Here is an 11,321-nt window from a genome sequence, read left to right as displayed (position 1 = left end):
GGTTTGGTATATACATACTAGTTACTGAAAACGCAACTACAAAATCAGCTTTATTTTTCTTTTGCCTTTTTATTTTATTGTATTTCTTTCTTTCTTTTTTTGGCTGGTCCTGGGGACTCTGGGCTTGGGCTCTGTCCCTGAAGGTTTTGTGCTCAAGGCTAGTATTCTACCATTTAAGCCACAGCTCTGCTTCTAGCTTTTTGCAGTTAATTGGAGAGGAGAGTGTCACAGACTTTCCCTGCCTGGATTGACTTTGAACCAGTATCCTCAGATCTCAGGCTCCTGAATCACTACGATTATAGACATGAGCCACTAGCGGCCCCCCCCCCCCGACTTCAATTTTTTTTTCTTTGCTAGTCCTGGGGCATGGGTACTGTCCCTGAGCTTCTTTTGCTCAAGGCTAGCACTCTACCACTTTTCAGCTTTTTTTCTGTTTATGTGGTACTGAGGAACCGAACCCAGGGCTTCGCCAGCACTCTACCACTAAGCCACATTCCCAGCCCCAGCTTTGATCTTATTTATGTTCGTTAGAATTAGAAAGAGCTTTGTGGCTGTCTCCTCCTGTCCAGGTGACTGTAGCTGGAAGCTATTTCTACCTCCCCCCCTCCCCCCAATCCAGCCACCTTCCCTCCCAAGTGTGCGGGAGCCGACTGTGCTTTGCTTTGATGGCTAGATGGTGGGAAGAGCTGAAAAATGGAGGGGTGAATTGGGAGCTAGAACCCTGGTGAGCTCAGAATGATCTTCCTTTTGAAAAAGACTGAAAACACTACTTTTGACAGGAGGTGGGCAAAACTCCCAAAGCTTTCTCTTTGGTTTGGCACTACTTTCTAACCATCTCTCTCTTTTCCCCTAGCTCTCTTTTATTGGCAAAATGTAAATACATGATTATGTCTTTAGATTCTGGCGACTTGTTTGACCAAAGTAAAAGACTCCAATTTGATCTTCTGTCTGCCTTAGTTAAATAACTTCATATAAAGTATCATTTATGAGTGGGAGGCCATTCATGACAAAGAGACTGTTTTCTATTTCATCCTTAAAACTAAGAGTTTTGTTTTGTTTTGTTTTTTAAAAAGTTAGCCTTTTGCTGGATGCTGGTGGCTTATGCCTATAATCCTAGCTACTCAGGAGGCTGAAATCTGAGGATCTCAGTTCAAAGCCAGCCCTGACAGGAAAGTCTATGAGACTCTTATCTCCAAATTACCATGAGAAAACCAGAAGTGGCACTGTGGCTCCAGTGGTAGAGCACTAGCCTTGAGCTGAGGAGCTCAGGGACAATACCCAGGCCCAGATTTCAAATCCCACAACAACAACAAAAAAACAACAAAAAGAGTATTTTGTTAGTTTTATTTCCTTCTTTCTCAATATGTATATCATTAAAAAGTAGGTTTTTAATTTATAATTATGTTAGGGGTCCAGGCTCTGTGGAAGCACCTAAGTAGCTTGTGTACTAACTGTTTTTCAGCTGCTGATTTATTTTATTTTTGTCAGTTGTAGAGCTTGCACTCAGGGCCTGGGCGCCCTCCCTGAGTTTTTTCCTTCAAAGCTAGTGCTCTATCACTTGAGCCGGGGCACCACTTCCACTTCTCTGGTGTTTAATTGGAGATAAGAATCATAAGAACTTTGCTGCTTGGGCTGGCTATGAACCGGGATCCTCAGATCTCAGCTTCCTGAGTAGCGAGGATTACAGGCATAAGCCATCAGTACCTGGCTCGAATGCTGATTTTCATGCCCATACTTTGGCAGTTACCGATCTGTTTCTGGGCCACTATCTGGCAGGAACAGGGAGATGCTGTACAGTCTTCCCTCCTCCCTTCCAGTTTACCAAGAGCTGGAGGGACAGGAACACTGCCCAGCAAACCACGGCCTGCCCATGCAAACTGTTTTAAGAAGTTCATCCCAGGTCCTGTGTCCTTTGATTTAATAGTTGACTGAATTCAGAATTCATCCAAATAATATTAACCTTTTCCCTTGAGTACTATATTTAGAAATAATTTGATTGGCTTTTATATATCAGATATAGGAGTTGAATCAAACTTCTATCATCAGATGTTTATAGTACTAATAAATAGATTGAGAAATAGTTGGCTATTATGTAACAGAAGTGGTGTGACTTAGGTTGCCTGAATTTTTTTTTTTTTTTTTGCCAGTCCTGGGGCTTGGACTCAGGGCCTGAGCACTGTCCTTTGCTTCTTTTTTTTTTTTTTTTGCTCAAGGCTAGCACTCTGCCACTTGAGCCACAGCTCCACTTCTGGCCGTTTTCTACATATGTGGTGCTGGGGAATCGAACCCAGGACTTCATGTATATGAGGCAAGCACTCTTGCCACTAGGCCATATTCCCAGCCTGTTGCCTGTATTTTTAAAGGTGAGGAAAGGTTGCATCAAATGAGGATTGGTGTGTTATTGCTCTCATAATGTCACATGGAGTATATTGGGGTACAGAACATGGCATATTGGGAAGCTGGAAAGGGAACCTTCAAGCTAAAATGAAGCCAGAAAAATAACTTGGATCAGTTGTAAAAATTGGAGTGAGTTAGCAGTCTCCAATACCAAATGAAAAACATGTGGCTTATAGGAAAGTTAAAGAACAATATTCATAGGTAAATTGATCAGTTTAAAAAATATGTAGGGGTTGTTTTTTTTTTTTTTTGGATAAACACCCATGCAGAAAATGTGTTTTTCTATTTCAAATTGGTTTTCTTTTCCTGTTTACATCTGGACTCGCTTTTTTTTTTTTTTAACTTAAGAGTCGGAGCAAAAAACTTTTCAGACTTTGTCTCTGCCGTCCGTGAAATCCATGCTGCCCATGAAATCCATCCAATACCCGGGGCTTCGTTTAAACAATTACAAATGTGATGCCACTTTATATTATGAAGAGCACTTTTGGGGCCCCACTAACTATAATCCTGCTGCCTACATAAACAGCCAGGTGAGAGGTAGGTCTTTAGTGCGAGCAGAGATTTTTCTAAACAAATAATATAGCACAGACACCAAATCCATCTGAAAGAAGTTTAAGAAGTAGACAAATGTTGTTAACAGTAGAGCCAGTCCCTGTTGGCTAACTACTTGCTCGTGGCCTCCAGGGTATTTGCTTGGCTGCTCATTGCTGACTGGACCAGCTGCCTCTGGGTACTCTGCTGTGCACAAGATGGCTAGGGAATACAAAGAGCAGGGGCCCCCCCAAAATGCAGATGTTGGAGCCCCTGACAGGTTTGTTTTCCTTTCCACACAACTTACATGTGTGTAAGTAGAAAGCAAACAGGCAAAGTTCATTGTGATTAGACAGATTTCCTTGTGGCTGCTTAGGTAGAGACAAAAGTCCATCAGAACTTATCTTTACTGAGCCTGTAGGTGTTTTGTTTTTGTTTTTTAAGCACAGTATATATGCTTAGATTGTAAAGGAAAAATGGGCTTAGCTTGTACTCATTTAGTTCTGCTGTGAAACAATGAAACATAGTTTAACAGGCCAGGTGTGTCATGACACATAAAACCTTGAGTGGTATATCTGTGCTTAAATTCTACTTTAGGGGACTGAAATGCAGAATATCCACGTTCTTTAACTTCCTGGAGAAATGAATTTAGACATTGTCTCCACAAGAAATCGACTCCTCCCCCCCGCCCCAAACCATTCCATTTTGTTGCCAAATATCACAAAAATAATGGAGAGGGCTGGAAATAGCTTAGGGGTAAAGGGCTTGCCTACCATGCATGAAGCTCTGGGTTCAATTCCTCAGTACCACATAAACAGAGAAAGCCAGAGTTGGCACTGTAGCTAAGTGGTAAGAGTAACCAGCCTTGAGCAAAAGAAGCTCAGGGACAGTGCCTAGGCCCCGAGTTCAAGCCCCAGGCCAGGCAAAAAAAAAAAAAAAAAAAAGTACTGAGTTGAGTCACATTTGACTACTGGACTCTGAAAGAGGCAGGTTTGGAGTTTGTGGGGGTGCTTTAGAAGGAAAGTTCCAGAACAGCAGATTTGTCAAGTCATCAAGCCTATATCTGGCATCTTAGGAGTTTCAGTAGCTGTTCCTTGCATAACACTCTCCTCCATTGGCTCTTTGGGCAAAACATGATTTCGGTTACTTAATTTTCTTTTTTTCTACACCCTGGGTTATGAATGAATAATATGACCATTCCTTTTTTGTATTCAATAATGGAGTTTGTTTACCTATTTCATTTCAGCATATTTTGAAACAAAGATCTTGGTCTCTGCTGGAATGCATATGAAGTGAGTATCTGTTAGAACCACACACAATAAAGAGAGTGTTTTTCTTTTCCTGTCCTTGCTATGGTTATTAGAAAAAACAGCAACAAGAACAAGTCAGGTACTGGTGGCTGGATCATGCATAATTAGAGACAGGAGTCTCACCAACTTTCCTGCCCAGGCTGGCTTTGAATTGTGATCCTCAGATCTCAGGCTCGAGTAGCTAGGGTTACAGATATGAGCTACTGGCACCTAGCTAGGACTTTATATTTTAGTGTAGCAGGGAGAATTTATTCATTTAGCTTGTAACAATCTGTTATTTAGATAGCCTTGTAAAGAAATCTTGTCAGAAAGTTTTACCTGTCCTTTTCTAAAAAATAAATTTCTTGCCAGGCACTGGTGGTTCATGCCTGTAATCCTAGCTACTCAGGAGTATGAGAATCTGTGAGACTCTTACCTCCAAATAACCATCAGAAACCTGGAAGTGGTGCTGTGGCTCAGTGGTAGAGCACTAGCCTTGAGCAAAAGAGGTCAGGGGCAGTACCCACTCCTTGAGTTCAAGCCCCATGACCAAACAAACAACAATTCCTTGTCATGGATTAAAGGCTGTATTTCACCAAGTCACTTTGTAAGAGGGACACAAAGTTTCAGTACCAATACCAGTACCTAAAGGTGCTGATTTCACTACACAGTTGGTTATTACATTTGCTAAGGGAGGGAAAGAAGGAATTACATTTAAGGAATTAAGAGATTTGACTTTTTCTAAATGGAACTTTAAAAAATATGGATACACATATATAACGTTCTGAATGTCTATGAATATTCCTTCTAAACCATTCTTTTGAATTAACAAAATAAACTTTACCAGGGCTGAGGGTTGAACCCAACACATTCTAGGCCAGAAAGCTATTTATGAAATGCTGCCTCAAATATCCTTCCTGACTTTTTTTTTCTGCCAGTCCTGGGGCTTGAACTCAGGGCCTAAGCACTGTCCCTGGCTTGTTTTTGCTCAGGGCTAGCACTCTACCACTTGAGCTACAGCACCACCTCTGACTTTTTCTGTATATGTGGTGCTGAGGAATTGAACCCATGGCTTCACGCATGCTAGGCAAACACTCTACCACTAAGCCACAATCCCATCCCCCTTTCTGACTTTCAATGTCTCGATTTTACCCTGTGTTTTGTACAATGTAAACATGGGGGGCGGGGGGGGGGGAGGAAGACAAACAATACATTCCTAAAATTTGTATGATCTTCACTTTTTAATTTTATTTAATTTTTTGGTGTTAGTACTGGGACTTGAACCCAGGACCTAGGTGCTGTCTTGTAGCTTTTATACTTGAGCCACAGCTCCACTCTCAGCTCTTTTGGTGATCATAATTAGAGATAATAGAGTCACAGACTTTCCTGCCCTGGCTGGCTTTGAACCTCGATCCTCCTATCTCAATCTTGAGGATTACAGGGGTGAGCCACTGGGTATGTCGCCAATTTTAAATTGATAATTTTTTATCCACACATAGCACATGCACATAGTCCAAAAGGTTAAATAGTTCTCACAAGACTTCCGCTAGGACAAACTGGCCCTTTACTACTCCAGAATCCCATGTGGAGAACGCTGGTGGACTTCTGCCCTCCGGGGAAGGGGGGCTCTCTGAATGGAGTGGAGAATTCTGGGAAAAGGAATCGTCCATCTCCATTCTCTGCTGTTCCTGTGCTGGAAGTCTGAACAGAGGCAGGGCTCACAGACTTTCCTGCCTGGGTTGGCTTCATCCTCAGTCTTTAGATCCCAGCCTCCTGTGTAGCTGGGATTACAGGTGTGAGCCACACCAGGCCCAACTCCTTCCCCAATTTTAGATTTTACTCTGTAGACACTCTACTCTCAACTACTTTTCTTGTCCCTATGGTTCTTTTCTACCTTTTGTGCCCTTGAGAGTTCCCTTCCATGGGCCCATATCCAGCCCCCCCCCCCATCCCATTCTAACCCCTCCATCCCCGTAGGTTTGGTCATGAGTTCTGTTCCAGTTGATGGGTAGGCAGATGCCTGGGGCACTGTGTGGGGCCTACGCTCAGGCAGTGGAGCCACGTGGGCATTTCTCAGTAATGTCTGCCACAGGCCTGAGGAAGACTGGCAGGGGCTGGGCAGCACAGTTACCTTGTGGGCCTCACTGAGTCATCTGCAAGCCACATTTCATTTTCTCCATGAAATCACAGTGCAATCCACTGAATTCTCCCTTGTTTGAGGGCATGTCTCTCTCACGCCATTTTCTTTGTGGGCAGGGGTTGATAATACACCTGGGTTCCCTTACCATGCCTGGTGCACCCCTGGGTGCATGTGTGCGTGCGCACACACACGTGCACACACACACACACACACACATTGTCCCTTGGACATGGCTGGGTTCAGTAGAGCAAAACAGAAGTGGAAAGTGTGCCCTCTGCTGGCTTGGTGGAAAAGAGCATGCTTATTCAAATCTCTCCAACCTTCATCTGACCTTGGAGCAAATGAACAGACTTTCTTGTGACATTTATTTAGCTCTAATGAGGATCCTAAATGCTATGAAGCAGAATCCTTGACCGTACCGGCTCCTGACATCAGGAAATATTCCACTTGTTTGAAAAAAAAAAAGGCCTAAAAGCGAAGCAGGGTAGTGTTGAGTTATAAATAAAAGATACATTCCGACTTCACATAAGAATAAACAGTGTAAACCAACTGAACAACTCATGGGGGGAGAGGGAAAGGGGGAATGAGGGAGGAGGTAACAGTACAAGAAATGTACCCAAGGCCTAACGTATGAAACTAACCTCTCTGTACATCACTTTGACAATAAATAAGGAAAAAAAAAGAATAAACAGTAAAATATGTGTGACTCACGTCATTTTTGAGGAAGGATTGGAATTCTAACAAGAACATGAATTCAAACATCAAGATGATATTGGAGTGGCTTCTCTATATCTTACTAGCAACTAAAATTATTGATGACCACACGATATTTTATTTTTACTTTTGTAGAACCATTCTGGAGTTTGGGGAAGTTTCAGCCCAGGGAGACAAAGTGTGTTAGCTCTTCAGTGTAACTTATGTTAGAATGGTAAGTATAATGTGTTATTGTAATTATGTTATTTGTGCTAGTGTTTCCTTTTAAATAGAGTGTAATTAAAATGTTGGAGATATTTGTAAGGGAAATACTTCTCCAGGAAGATTAGTTGTGTGGTAAATATTTTTCTGGAGGATATACTGGATTTGTGTGTGTGTGTGTGTGTGTGTGTGTGTGTGTGTGTGTGTGCGCGCGCGCACGCGCATGCATGCGTGCTGGTACTGGAACTTGAACTAAGGGTCTTTGTGCACTTGCTTGGCTTTTTTGCTCAAGGCTGACACTCTACCACTTGAGCCACATCTCCACTTCTGGTTTTTGCTAGCTAATGGGACAAAAGTCTTATGGACTTTCCTGCCCAAGCTGGCTGATCCTCAGAACTCAGCCCCTGTGGTAATTAGCATGACAGGCATGAGCCACCAGTCCCTGGCTTCTGCTGGATGTGGAATTCTTCCACTGGACTTGTGTTGTATCCATCCTTTTTTTGTTGGTTCTGAGAATCATACATTAGTCGTATAATGAATTCACTGTGAATCACTTCATCTTCTGAAATTTATCTACTATTGGTCCTATCATTTATGATACATCATTTTACCATTTAACATAACTAACCTACACTATTTGACTGCATGCTTTTCGTTCTAGATACAATGAGAGGCATAAATAGGATGCCCGGGTTAAAAGTATCTCAAAAATAGCTGGAGCAAAAAGGGATAGAGACATGGCTCCAGGGGTAGAGCACCTGCCTACCCAGTGCAAAGTTCAAGTCCTAGTATCATCAAAAAGATATAAATGTTATATCCCAGTTTTGTCAAGAAAATAAGTATTTGAAAATATAGACACATACATGACTGCTATTTTTTCTTTTTTTTAGAAAAAACTAGCTTATGTTTTTATTTCTTTCAATTATTGGAGGCAAGCACTTTTTTTTTTAAATTTATTTTCTTTTTTGCCAGTGCTTGGCTTGGACTCAGGGCCTGAGCACTGTCCCTGGCTTCTTTTTGCTCAAGGCTAGCATTCTACCACTTGAGCCACAGCGCCACTTCTGGCCGTTTTCTGTATATGTGGTGCTGGGGAATTGAACCTAGGGCTTCATGTATAGGAGGCAAGCACACTTGCCACTAGGCCATATTCCCAGCCCCTTCTTTCAACTATTGGGATTGAACACAGGGCCTCACATTTACTGGACAAGTGCTCTGCCATTCAAGCCATAAGCTCTAGCCTAAGAAGTATTTATGTTATTATTTACCTTTTTTTTTTTTTTGCCAGTCCAGGGGTTTGAACTCAGGGCCTGAGCACTGTCCCTGGCTTCTTTTTGCTCAAGGCTAGCACTCTGCCACTTGAGCCACAGTGCCACTTCCATCTTTTTCTATGTATGTGGTGCTGAGGAATCGAACCCAGGGCTTCATGTATATGAGGTGAGCACTTTACCACCAGGCCATATTACCAGCCCCCCGACCCCCCGAGCTTCTTTTGCTCAATGCTAGCATTCTACCACCACTTTGAGACACAGCACCACTTTTGGCTTTTTTCTGTTTATGTGGTGCTGAGGAATCGAATCCAGGGCTTCATGCATACAAGGCAAGCACTCTACTGCTAAGCCACATTCCCAGCCCCTTCAAAGACCTTTTAATGTGAGAATAATTCTACTGTGTGGCGGTGGTGGTAGTGGTGAGGAAACAGTGGTTTCTGATCCCCAGAATCATGAAATCTTTTAAGGAGCCATGATTTGCATACGTTGTAGCATGCAAACGACATACTCATGTGAGCTGCATGCCATCATGTGATTTGGAAAGAGGTAGAATTTGTCCTACGTGTACACTGAAACAACACGTCCTGTGCTTAGCTTAACTTGTAACAGACACGGTCCCAATAACTGCAAAAAGAAAAAAGAAACCAACATAAAAGCAACAACTAATGATGACTCAGGACCCAAATGGGGCAGTTCAAAGAGAAAGATTTGTTAGCATTCAGAGGAGAGAAGGCCGGAGCTGCTGTGTTTATTTTGTCATGGTCAATTTATTCTTTCCTCACACAGAGTTGCCCCTAACCTTGAATCTCCAATAGTTCTCTTGAGCCACAAATCTCAACGGGTTATAAACCCATGCTACCATTTAGCAAGAAGAAGCAGACATTTTCCCTGGTTGATTCTGTGGCTTTCCAGGAGGGGTCCGTACAGTGGCTTTCTCAACATCCGTCCCAGCTGAGGTGGGCTTCGGGGTTCCGTCGATGACCCAGCTGCCCCTATCAGGCTAGGACGAGACATCTGGGAACAGAAAGCAAAGAGAGGACTGTGCAAGAACTACGGTGGCCATCTGGCTAGAGCCAGCATGGCCATTGGAGGCCCCGCTCTGTCCACAAAGCTGCTCACTCCATGTAGCCCCAAGCGCCCCGGACAGTGGGACTTCCATGTACATGGTCCTCGTTGGTTTTCCTGTGTTGACGCTATTTGTGTGAATGTTTCTATTACTCGCAGCTGGAAGCATCATCACTGATAAACTATTCTGAAGAGAAATGACTCACAGGGAAAGAATCCTTTCGGCTTCTGATTAACTCTGGCCTCCCGAGATAATTATCTGGGCCATCAGATACAGAAAAAAATATGGAGGTCATAGGATTAAAATTATAGTGGCTGCCTTGCAGGAGAGGGTGGGGAGGAGGGCCTAGGAGGGAGCCTCGCAGGGGCTTCTGGAATGTTAGAAATGTCTCCACGGTGTGTTGACTCCACGAGTGTGTTTACTTTGGGGTAAATTCATTGAGCTGTATACTTAACGATTTGTGTACTTTTCGGCCTGTAAGTTCTGCTTCAGTTTTTAAATCTTGCCTGGAAGGAAATAGGTGGCATGTTATGGTCATTTTTATTAAGCAACCAAACGAAACTGCGGGGATATGCTTTTGTTTATAAACTCTCAGCAGCTCATGACAGAGTTTTCCTGTCACGAATGTGGGGCCAACCCACTCTGATCTCAGCCAACGTGGATCTCCTCTGGGTTTGGGTGACAGGGCCTCACGGTTTCCCCCATAGCCAGGTGTTGGTAGCTCGTGCCTGAAATCCCAGCTACTCAGCAGGTGGAGATCTGAGGATCATGGTTCTAAGCCAATGTGGACAGACCAATCCAAGAAACTCTAACTAAACAGAAAAAAGCCCGATGTGAGGTGTGGTTCAAGTGGAAGAGCACCAGTCTTGGGCAAAAAAGATAAGTGAGAGCTTGGGGCCCTGAGTTCAAGTCCTAGGACTACCATCAGCTTCACATAGGAAAGACTCCTTTGTTTTTAGAAACTAGTCACAATAAATACTTAAACACACACACACACACACACACACACACACACACACACAGAAAACAGAATAAAAACTAACCAACTGAAGTCTGTACATAGAAGGGCGAAGGGCTTGATCCACCATGCAGCCCCTGGTTGTCGAGCTCTTGTTCACGGAAGATGACGTGTCACACGCATAATGGAAGAATACGGGGCTTGGGGACCAGATTATCTGGCGAAAGATGTGACTATCAGAGGAATCCCAGCTCAGACAAGTTTCCATAAATCATAGCTTGGGCAATGGAAGTGGCTAAGTGAAGCGGGGAGCGAGAGGATGGGGTGGGGGTGGGGGCCACTTCATGAAACAACCCAGCGGAACTGGAAGCTCATAAGAACACCCAGATCTCCTCCTGGTGTTCCATCTCACACTTAGAGTGCTTTCACACTGATATTCGCTTCACAACCTTGTGAGGCCAGCGATGCTATCACCAGAGACAATGACGAAGAACAGGCTTTGGAGTCAGACTAACCTGAGTTTGAGTCTAGTTCTTGTCACACTAGTAGATATTGCACAACTTACCACCTTACCCCTGACTCAGTGGCTCAACCCCAGGAGACATTTGCAACACCTGGGTTACATACGTGTGTGTGTGTGTGTGTGTGTGTACACACATATGATTTTAAATGCTGAGCGTTGCCCATGCTGATCTGCACCTCCATACCACTGGAGCCGTTTTTGACTGCCATGGTGACAGGAGGCCTTTGGTTTCTA

Source organism: Perognathus longimembris, chromosome 10, assembly GCF_023159225.1.
Source record: "Perognathus longimembris pacificus isolate PPM17 chromosome 10, ASM2315922v1, whole genome shotgun sequence".
Lineage (NCBI taxonomy): Eukaryota > Metazoa > Chordata > Mammalia > Rodentia > Heteromyidae > Perognathus > Perognathus longimembris.
This window is presented reverse-complemented; position numbering follows the sequence as displayed.